Genomic DNA, 12,297 nt, shown 5'->3' with positions numbered 1-12,297 from the left:
TAGGCTTAAAATAGACTAGCACGTACTGGATGGGGATTTTTCACAGATTATGCTTCAATTGTCCACCAAGATTCATCTCAAACTCTGCTTAGCAAGTGAGAACAAGAGGCAACTGAATTATTGGTTTAATTGAAGCGCCTGAAATGTAAGATAATCCAACAGGAATGGAGAATCTCCGTGCAAGTCAGCATGTGTTGACTCACAGACAGCTAGAAAGGAATAGGAAAACTAGTGGTCTTGTAGACTGCAGTAGTCTCACAGGTCATAGGGACACTGTAAGATGAAGACTTCAGGGTACAAATTTATAGCTTAAATTAGTCAATAGGATGTATGGTTGTAAGGGTGGGATGATGACTTACCACTTTGGGCATGCAGAATCAGATTAATTGTCTGCTGTCCTCTTTAGCTACTTGGGACTTAGCAGAATTATGCTCCCCTGGTGGTCTTCTCATGTTCTATACCATGTAAGCTTAAGTTACACTACACACAATTCTCACTTTTTGATTCCAGCTGAATAGTAAATTTGACAAAATTTTTTCACAAGAAATAAATTCACAGATGTCACAGAGAACTTCTGGTCATTTTAAATCACAGAATCATCCAGGATTTCTCTCACTGTAAAAAGCTATGCACCACAGCAAAAATGGAAAAGAATCTTTCCATGGAAGTATCAAAATAATGTTTTTTATATAATATACACTCCTACTGGAAGCATGTCAGAGTTTATGTATCTCACACCAGAGGAAAGGCAATTAAATTCTCATTCTAGATTCATGCTAGAGTCTGTTCCAAATAATTCAGCTTTAATGGGAACTTACTGATTTGAGTCAAGAGGTCGAGGTCTGTGTGATCTTTGGCATGACATTTCTCTGTAAACCATGCTGTCTTGTAAAGCCACAATCTATTCTGAGCTACAAAAATTGGCACAACTTTTCAACCCTGGCCTAAGAGGCTCAAAAAGTTCAGGTGACTGTTTGATTCCCAGCAAGACAGGACAGGCAGTAGAGCTGTAAGTGCAGTGAATAACTGTGCCCTTTTTGTAATTCCTGCAATAACATTAAGGATACTATCTTCTTCACAGGCAGGGGATTCAGGCCTCTTGGAAAACTTTACAAGAACATTTAATCTGCTGTTTCGATTCAGCCTATTTACATCATAATTTTTATTAAAATGACCAATGTTTTATGAGAGAGCAGACATGAGTTAGACATGCCACATGACTTAGAAGCTAGAAAAGCAGCTTTGGTTTAATTTTATTTCATTTCAAAGTAACATGACATGTAAGAAGCTATGATCTCTTCAGCCACTTAAATATGAAAAACAGTAGGCAATTTGGGGTAATTTGAAGGAACTACTATCTCAGGATTTCTAACAATGCACAAAAAAGATAGAAATGTCAGAGAGTATAATCCACTGCTGCCCATTGATTACCTCATGTCAATGAATTGTATTTGTACATGAGAAATACTTGCTCTCATAGGTGAGGTCTCAGGTTATATCTGATCAGGGAACTTGAGAATGTTTCTCTGCTTTACATTTGTCTCCCTGGCCCAGACTATTTCTTATAGGAACAGAATCCAAATACACAGCATCATCCCCCACTTTCCACAGAAAGGAAACTCAAATACAGGGGTCAGACAAGATGCAAGTGATGCATGGACCAGAACCACAGGGCATGCGTGGTATGCTCCAGCAGAAAAGTTAGACACAGCTTTGAAATATTAGTAGGAAACTAATTGAAGAAAACTCATTTGGTTTGTAATGTCTGAAGTGCCCATCAAAAGTGAGTTTCCCCAATATCAGCTTGTCACAAAACCCAGACTGTCAGAATGGGGCTCTGCAGGAAGAAACCTCACTCAGGCAGAGATTTGGCTATCAACATTTGAAAAATTCTTCTATATCCACTTTCTAGTCAATGAAAAATAAGCTAGAAAAACTTGCAGCACTGGCATCATGATAGGTACATCTTTCAATTCAGTGAGCTAAGCTAATTTAATTTTATCCCTTCTTTAATGTATCAAGAGAAGGAATCCCCTAATCAGTGAAATATAATATTAAACCAAAATAGAAGCTTCAATATTAACCCAGTGTAGCATATACAAAACTTCACAAACCACAGTTCTGGGTCCCCAGGTTTTCCGAATTCAAAACCACATGGGTTTCAACTTTCAAATCATAATATTATTTCATTATGCTGAAATATTTAAGATGTTACTACATTTCCTCTTCAGTCTTGGAGACAGATGGAAGAAAAAAAGGAGAAACTACCAAAGAGATGAGTGGGAATTATTATAGCACTGCACAACAAATAATATAATCACCATTTAAAACTGGCTCTTTTCTGTGCATGCCAAATGAGACAAGGCTTTCAAACTTCAAAATTAGAGTTTCTATTGGCAGTTTCATTTCATTTTTCTTCCTTGCTTTTGTCCCTGTGTCACTGTAACCCTATTACATCTGAAGTTACTAACAGATTCACATCAACATATGAAGGAGAAAAATACTCTTTTCTTTTTGTCTGGCCTCTGAAAGAGTTTTTAATGCCTCCCTTATCTATATGCATTGTTTATAAACATGCATTGTTCAGTACCTAATTTGGATAGTGATGGAACAAAAGAATTTGCATGGATCACATTCATAGCAGCTCAGAGAAAATTACTTTGTCAGAGACACCACTAACACCATCACTGAAGAAGTTATTTGTACTAAGAAATGGGTAAAAAACCTCAAAGACATCTGCTTAAAATACCTATGTGTGTATTAGAATAAAACTAACAGAAATATAGAAATTGTTTCCTTTGAAATTTAAGGAAGATTTAGTGAGCTTTAGTCAAATCAAAATTGTTGCCAGAACAAATATTCTGGATACACTGGTTTAGGGATTTGTTTTGCTGCAAAGTTCCACTGGAAGATTCCCAGCTACGACTACCCCAATTATTTTCAGGACTATGTGCAGGAATATCACTTTTTCCCATGCTAAATTACAACAGAAGAGAGGAAAGGTCTTTACATTCAGAAGAATATTCAGCATAAACTGCTGCAAGAAGTTTTCCTTTGAAACTTTATTTCACTTTTGTTTAATTCGTTCTGGCCAATATGAAATTTGAATAAAGACGTGAAAGCCTTACGGGAAAATCTGTGGTGCTTCTAGTCTGTAAATGACAGTTTTAAGCCTCTTACTTTTCTTTTTTATTCCCTTTGTTACCATTCTATTGTCAAAAGCACTGGGGAATGGATCCATCCCCTAAAACCCTGAAGGAATCTTAGCTATTTGCTGAGCACACACAGCAGTACGCAGTCAGCACTTGTCTTGTGCGGTGCAAGGCTGCCTTTCTTCACAAATACAGAAATATACTTTATGTCTACAAACATCTACACAAACATCTACACTAGAAAGGTCTTTGATAATTTCAACAAAGTGCCCAAGATGTGATGAGACAGATTGCCAATATGTCTCCTAACTCAGTGACCCATTGTAACCAGCAAACATGGCTCTGTGCACATTTTTCCATTAAGGAGCTCACCACCACAGCATCAGCTAAATCAGCTCCATCCTGATGCTTTACTTCACTTCTGACCCAGACTTTCAGTGAATTTTGGTGTGGATCTCTGCTATTTCAGTCCAAGCTCAGGCTCAGCATAGTGACTAAGCATGGTGGTTATCCTGAAAGGATCAGTACCTAAAGGTTGTGCAGTGGGTTATGATGCAGGAACCCCTAGTCCGGGATCAACCCAGCTTGTTTTAAATCAGAAACAATACACTCAGCTGTGAATTTGGCTCCTTTGCTCCTGAAATAGAGACTGGCCATCTTCCAAGGAATCCTGCAGTCCTAAGGAGATCTGCTACTCCGCTGTGAGTCATGGGGACTCGTGATTTTCCCTACAGACACCGGAACTGTAAGAATCCATTACTTCTCCTACATAATGTCCTATGGCTCTGTCTCTGTGTGAGCACAGGGAAATGCCCATAGTTCATTTAGTACTAAATAGTTGACCCAGTTTTTTAGTTTTTAAGTTGACTCTCTGCTTTCCTCCAGGGGCTTCATGAAGTCCAGCATTGTCTTTGTCAGACAGCCGTACAGATGGGGCAGCCAAACAGTGGTCATGGTTTGAGAGAGTGGTGAAAAGGGAAAGCCACCCCCTTCCTGTTAAGATTTCACTTTTTGGTGACAAGGCATAAAGTTGGCTTGAGACTTTGTGGTGTAATGCAAACTGAACAAAATTACTGGATCTTGGAACGGCTGAAAGGTACTTACAACCATCTCTCCCTCCAGTAAAGGTCTCAGCCTTAAACTTCACCAAAATGGACCTAGCTGGCGACAGTGACTCAGGGGAGATGGTGAGAATGCCTTTCACAGGAGGCACAACTCACATGCCTGTGGATAAGACACAAGATGCTGGAGGTGACAGTGCTGGCAGGCATGGTACCACCCTGCCAACACACTGAGAGAAATGGATCTCCAGGAAAGGCTGACAGTGAGCACTGCACACGTTCTCAGGCTCCATCCCAACGCCACAAACTGTGGATGGCTCATCTGCACTCACGGGAGGCAAAATGCTGATTAGCAGCTTCAGCTTTTTCAGTCTGGATCTCAACTGGGATAGTGTTCAAAGGCAGAAATACGACAGACTAAAAATAGCTGTCAAAAGCAGAAGTTGGAATCTGGTATATAGTGTCTGGGGTTATTCAGGCTTGTGAATGTGTGATGAGAGCCTAGGGAATTACAGAGACCTACCTCTCTTAAGGCATTCCTCCTAAGGCAAACAGTAAAACTCCTGTGATAGGAAATTAAAACATCAAATTGGAGCCTAATCATCTCAGTAGTTTGAGAAAAGAGCTTAATACCTTGACTTTCATGTTATAATTTGCTCTTGATTAAAAAGAGGACGAATTACACATCTGTGTGACTAGATTTTGTTCAGACAGTATAGGAAAGGAAGAAAAAGTCAGTTTTGTGGATTTTTTAAAATCTAAATTTATTTCCTTCCTTATTTACAGTGACAAACGGATTACATTACAAAAGCAAAGGCTGATATGCTTAGTTTTAGTACCATAGTGACATATTTTCCTCAGTTCACATATCAGCTTTTCTACAGCAACACTTTATTGAAGAGACTGCAGCACACCAGAAAATATTGCTGGTTGAAGTGCACCCTGCTAACAACCACCTCTCTACTACACACTAGAAGAATTGAGAAATTAAAGGTCTTTGCCTCTTCCCATTAGAGAAGATGTCCAAAGTAAACCACGAGTTGCCAGCAGCTTTCCTTTTAGGGTTTAAGCCACACTCATCCAAAGCCCCCAGTGTTTGCCCTCCTTTTGCTTTATTAACCTATCAAAGTCTCAGTGAACGCATCTGTGCACAAGTTTGAACTGGCCAGGGATGTGCTGACAACTTATCCCGTGGCCAAACATAGCATTAGCTCTTCATTCTGCAGGGCTCCCAGCCTCCCCCACACAGCCATGAATGCAGCTCTCTGCAGGAGCACAAGCCCCAGCTCCCACTGCTGCCCTTCCCATTTGAGATGCTTTTGGTGTAACTCCATCCTGTCTGCTGTCCTAAAACAGTGTCTGTGTTCAGACATTCTGTGTTCAAGCATCAGCAAACTTTGTGGGGAAATTCCAGGATGAGACAGCTGTTTCTGCTTCATTTCAGAGAATTTTAGGAGCCACTGTTGAAGCTGTGGAAACAAACAAGGACCTCTTTAAAAGGTCTGACTTATCATATTGCTATTAAATGTGGACTGACCACTATTAATCCAGAGAAAAATTGTACAAATCTCTTGCAATAAGAAAATAGGTATGGAGGAAATAGCAGCTTTGCAAAATTGAAGCCTGTGTTTAATTTTCTAACAGGCAAGTTTATGAACCTGATTCCTATAATTAATGCCTATACACACAGTTCCCTGTCCTGAGTTCCATCCAATACAAACATTGGGTTTCCAGCAGAGGAGAAAGCTGTGATATGTGCTGCAGCAAGAAGGCCAAGCACAAGGGAAGAGTGCACACTACCCAGATGGTGCAGAATGTACAAGACAACCTTGCTGCTTCTCCCGTAAAAGATGCATTTACTTTTACTAGGTAGGTCTTGATCTAGGAAAAGAACAGTCAAACAATGGTATATTGCCCAGATATAGCCTAGAAATTCATTTCATTTAGCCTCTGATGTCTTTCTCTTCTGACTTAGACTGTGCTTATGAAAAGAGTATGCATAAGATATATAGATAGATAGACAGATAAATATAAATATAAATATAAATAGAAATAGAAATAGAAATAGAAATAGAAATAGAAATAGAAATAGAAATAGAAATAGAAATAGAAATAGAAATAGAAGTATGGAGATATATTTATGGATAGATACCATTTTCCAGTTGATTTAGGTTTGTTCCTTTCTACCCAACAGCTGCTGCTATCATTCCTTCATCTTTCTCCTCAGCTCTCATTACTCCTTTCCATGACATTTGTCCTCTTTCCATTTTCATTCTAAACTGGATGCAAAGCCAAAAACATTTATTCTCAATGTATTAAAAGCATTAAAAATGTTCATGAAAAGTAAATTCTCACCAATACATAGCAGCTTGCTATATATAAGTCTAATCACTGCATACAAAGCCTGTCTTTAAAAAGTTCTAAAAACAGTGGGGTTTTCCCACAACTTTCATTTGTCATTGACATTAGCCCTGCTACAAAAAGCAAAGTAACTATAAATAAACTAGTCAATCTCTTAAAAGGGAAAACTATTAGAGCTAGATATGGAGTGTTTGGGTTTTCACTCCTGAGGCTATAGAGCAGTAAGCCCCCTATTAAAGTTGTGTTTCCTGAGATGCGAGTGAACTGCATGAAATTCCAAAGATGTAACCCATGGCTTGCTTTTCTAATACTTTATGTACTTGTTTGCATGTAAATAGAAAATGCCCCTTTCATCTTTTGCAGTCTGGCTCTCAGAGAGGAAGATCACCAAAAGCTTTCCCATAGAGGCAAACAATTTATAACATCAGTCAATGAGCAACTGGGTCTAGGTGCAAGGGACACCAGATAATGAATCTAAATGTCTGAGATTTGCCAATAGCTTTTTACTTCATGACTTTGGGCAAAATATTTCACTATGTTTTTTACTTTATGACTTTGGGCAGAACATCTCACTATCCTTATATACATATGTAGAGTCATTTGTGACTGCCTGCTACCAGAATTTAACAGATAACATATGAAATATTTAAATCATGTTTAGTATAACAAAGTTGATTCTAAGATTTCAAAAGCTGAGATCAGAGTCAAACTGAATTCACTTTTCAGCTATGAAAAAAAAAGAAATTGTATTGTATGCTGAACAACACACCATCACTTTGCATGTTGAAAGACTGTCTCCTTAGCACTATGATTTAGTTAAAAAGGAAGCAAATCTTCTGGATAAGCAACCCACTCTTCATAAATATGAGCAGTGTTAACTATCAAGCAAGATAAATCCATGGTGCTATAAGTGAACTTTAAGGTCAAAGCCATCCCTCCGGCTATTGCTTGAAAAATGTGCAAGACAGAGAATTGTCCACATTATTTTTTCTACTCTATTTCTCTCTCTCTGTCTTTTTAACTTATTTGACCACCCTGGGCTCAAAGCCTGCATCTGCAGATGAGTGTACTTTCCAGGTGGCTTCCCCCAGCCTTTCTAATGGGAGAAATTTTCTCTTTAAAGTGTATACAAACCATCACTTAAGTCCAAAGAAAAAACATTGGCTGAGTGATGTCAGTTTTACGATGCTGTTTATTACCAACTATATAATCCCAGTTTGGGGCAAGGATTACTCAGCATTTACAGATAATCCACTCAGATCACTGCTATACCAAATGAGGACAGCACAAGGTTATACCAATTTAATCACTTTAGTTTCAATAATCATTTCACAGAAGAAAACTACAAAGTGACACTAACATATGACTTTAATAAAAATAATAAGTTTCTTTTAGCTCTCATGTTGAAAGCCACAAGGTGAAAGGTAGAGAACACAAAGCTCATTCAGAAGTACAAGGAAATTGGCAATACCAAGCATCTCCTGTGTTTCTCCAGCCTCTGCAGAATTAGGGTCACTTCACACATCAGCCTCCCAGCAAATCAGATCAGGGAAACGGAAACTGAGTATTAATGAAAATTCAGAAATAATGTCTTATAGTGAGATTTGCTCAGCCACATCAAGCACATTTTGAGAAGCCATGTCTAATTAGATGTGACAGAAATAGTGTCTTAATTGCTGAATTTACAATCTGAGTTCTCACATGATTTAGGAAGTAAAGGACCTAATATGTTAGGACACAAATATACTGAATGCCTTTCCCTAGTTTTCAGGGTTATATTATTCTAAACAGGTCAGACACCACCCCTGTGGCTCCCCAGGTAGTATCACTGAGCTCATCACAGCTTGTGGGTTGTGAACATCTGCCTAATTCATGACCTGAGCAATGGAAAAGAGTCAAAAGCCAAGCGAAAGGTTTTACAAATATTCCCACAAAAGCTGCAATACATGAATCACCAGAAGACTGAACTTGCAAGTGACAAAGAAAGAGCAATTTGGCATATGCAAAATAGGGCATGTTGACAGAGATAAAGAGAAACCTCCAAATGGGACTGGGGAGACAGGCATGAACTGCTGATAAAATCCTTCTCCTACCCAACTTCATATAAGAAGTACAATATAACAAGTTATTCCTACCTCTACAATATCTCTTTTACAAAAAAGTTTGTTTTCTTTAATAGCTGGGATAAATTCATTGCTCACAAGAGTGACTAGCATGCTCTCCTAGCCCTGGCTCTGCTGTGCAAGCAGACAGCTAGCACTGAATAATTTAGGGGGTTGCTTGGAGAAGCAGGGTGGGGGGAAGGTAAAGAAAACTAATAACTCCAGCAGTCCCCCTCAATCATCTCCTAAAAAGGGTCAAAGTGCATCTGCCCTGAAAAATCCAGGCCATGTCTTGCCTGAATTCCAGACATTTGCAGAATTCCAGACACGATTAAGAGAGCATTAATGACAGGGAAAAGTATGGACCATGTGCAATACAAACAGCAATTATCAAAACCATTGCCAAGTTTATGTCCCAGGGATGCACACTTTGTTAAGTGAAATGTTCTGATAAGCAAAGTATGGCGGCTAAAGAAAGCAAAGCATGGCAAAAGAGTTCTTTGGTGAGCTCTCTCCCTTGGGCTGCCAGGAGGTGCAGGAGATTCCACAAGGCTGAAGTCATCAGAGAAGGTCCTCAGCATGGGAATGACACACCTTCATTATCACCAGTCTCCAGCTTGAGAGGAAACCACCCTACTAGCCAGGGAGTTATCTGTACCTTCTCCTAAGCTTTTCTCCTCTTCTCTCACTCCTTCAGTGAATCATGTTATCAATGAAAACACAAACAAAACCCAATTTAGACCAGAAGAATTTTTCTTTTATCTTTTTTTTTTCTTTATTCTTCAAAAGAGAGCCAGCAGAATTTCAAACATCTTATGACTGGTGATGAGAAAATGAAGAGAACATTTCACAGTATGTGGCAAATATAATTTTTTAATTTAAAGCATGTAGCTGCATCATGAAAAAAAATTCCTTCTGGCATAGGCTAAAATGGTTACAGAATCCTGAAAACCAGTACCAGCCACACACATACTGACGTGACAGGAGGCAAACTGTCACCAGCTTGAAGGCAGTGATTGGATCCATAATCTTAAATTAATGTACATGGGGATAATTCACTTAATGCATTCAACTTTTATATGTTATATCAAAGAACATATTTTCTTAATTGCCATAACTGCCAGGAGGCACACAGTAACACATTAAGATGCCAGCTACAATCCACAGTTTGCACCTCTGGAAGACTATTGAAAACACTGTGAAAGGTACAAAAGAAAGGCTTTGAGGCACAGAGAATATCTTCAAGAGGCAGACATAGAGACTGAGCTTAACAGGGAGAAGATTGACAGATGACATGGCTGCATGCAGTTATGTCATAGAGAAAAACAGCAGGCTCATTAATTGAAGAGCATAATCCTCACTGGTCAGAAGCTGATGCCAGATAAAGTTAAATTAAAAGTAATCATTTGTTTGGACTTTGTCAATCACCAACAAAAAGCTATCAAAGCAAACCTTCCCTAATTTCAGATCAAAACCGGATGCCTTTGGGAAGGCATGTTTAAGTTAAACAGGAAGCAATGTGTTCAACATGGATAACAGGATAAAGTGTAGCAGCCTGTGAGATACAGAGAGCAGACCACACTATTGCCTTCCAGCTTAGGCTTCGTGAATCCCTGAGTTGTTTGGGTGGACTTGGTCAGACACTGCCATGAACCATTTCTGTGCATTTCACAAGGCTGGCTTGACCTCCACGTACCCACTGGGCTGCACTGTGCATTCTCTGCATGAACCTTTCCTCAGCCTGTGTCAGAGGCAACTTGTTAGCTCACTAAAAATTCATTTGAACAAATTTAGCAAAAATAAAGACAGATAAATCATCTCTGAAACTTGTGGCTGAGAAGCTAATTTTCAAAATATGTGTAAATTGGTGACATGAGAATCAATTTCCTCTGGAATGTACTTCTCCTCAGCAAGGGCTATTTCAATGCCAGTGTGCTCTCTCACATCATCTGGTTTGGCTGTGATGCTATTAAATGGAAGTGGCAATGGCTAAAAATGCTAATTTTCTGATTGACTGAGCAGGGTTTAAGGTCTAGGAGTGTTTAAGAGCCTTAATATGCATATTTGAAAGAAACAAGGCCTGAAATTTTCAGTGTAAGAACCAGGGAATATTAGATTACAATGATTGAGAAAAGCAGTTGGGAGACGATTCAGAGACTTGAAAACACAACTATGCTAAAACTGTAAGTGCAATTCTGAGAAGTGATAAACCAACCAAACAAAATAACCAAAACAACCAAATATCAATGGAGTTGCAAGGAATGGGGCAGGGAGAAATCAAGCCTCATCCCTGCCATGGGCTTCCTGCAGGGCAGCACAACGCAAAACATCCCTTTCCCTCAGGGCAGGCAGAGGGAGCACATGGGGAAAAGCAGCAGCAAAAGCCCAGCAAGGCTGGGAGCCCCTGGAGCTGACACTGTCTGCTCCAAGCACCAGCCCAAGAAATTCCTGCCAACAGTGTGTTCTCTGGAGGGGCTGGGGCTGCACGTGTTGCCCTTTAAGGATACAGGACATATTTGTTTCCAAACATTAGAGATGCCACTCTTTGGACCCAAGCACAACAGGAGAGAGAGTGGAAATTTGTGAAAGAAAAGAAAAAAAGAAAAGAAAAGAAAAGAAAAGAAAAGAAAAGAAAAGAAAAGAAAAGAAAAGAAAAGAAAAGAAAAGAAAAGAAAAGAAAAGAAAAGAAAAGAAAAGAAAAGAAAAGAAAAGAAAAGAAAAGAAAAGAAAAGAAAAGAAAAGAAAAGAAAAGAAAAGAAAAGAAAAGAAAAGAAAAGAAAAGAAAAGAAAAGAAAAGAAAAGAAAAGAAAAGAAAAGAAAAGAAAAGAAAAGAAAAGAAAAGAAAAGAAAAGAAAAGAAAAGAAAAATAATTATATATATATGTATGTATAAGAACAAACAAAGAAAGAAGAGGGAAACAGGAGGGAAAGGAATATATGATGAGAAATCTGTCCTGTTCTCTCTGAGCTCACAAATCCCCAGGACCACCCTGGATATAAGTGAAAACATGCCAAAAAGAAAAGAGGAAATGCTTTTCACAGAGCTGTTACATTTCACCTCTCAGCTTTAGAAATGCCAGCCTGCCATTTTCAGAACTTATATAAGTATTTTTTTTACCCTCAATTTTCTTTAGTCATGAATCATTTTACAATAGCAATCTATTTTTAAAAATTATGGTGAGAATCAGCTCTCAGAAAGCAGCATCTGTCATATCCATTCCTAAATGCAAACTTGTTTCATCCCATTCTAAATCCTGGTTAGTAAACAAATCTATAAATCCGTTTTGACAATGTCCTCAGATCAAGCACTGTTTTATTCAGGGGTGCAGGAGGGCATGGCAGGACAAGTAAAACTTCAGAAGAATAACAGAAGACTATAGTTTTTTCAGTGAAGTAAGAGAAAATATGAACAGTTCAGTGAAAAATAATTATTAAAAACCACACCAGCCTCATTTCTTCATATCCAGCAGCATTGAACTGGGCCTGTTTCCACCTGGAATTAAGGTTTTCCATATTCCATATGGGGAAAAATATCCCTTCCCATTACACAGCTATGATGGATTTTGGTGGGGTTTTTTTTTTGGTTTGGGTTTTTTGGGATTTTGTTTTGTGGGTTTTTGTT

Source organism: Geospiza fortis, unplaced genomic scaffold (genome assembly GCF_000277835.1).
Source record: "Geospiza fortis unplaced genomic scaffold, GeoFor_1.0 scaffold50, whole genome shotgun sequence".
Taxonomy (NCBI): Eukaryota; Metazoa; Chordata; class Aves; order Passeriformes; family Thraupidae; genus Geospiza; species Geospiza fortis.
This window is presented reverse-complemented; position numbering follows the sequence as displayed.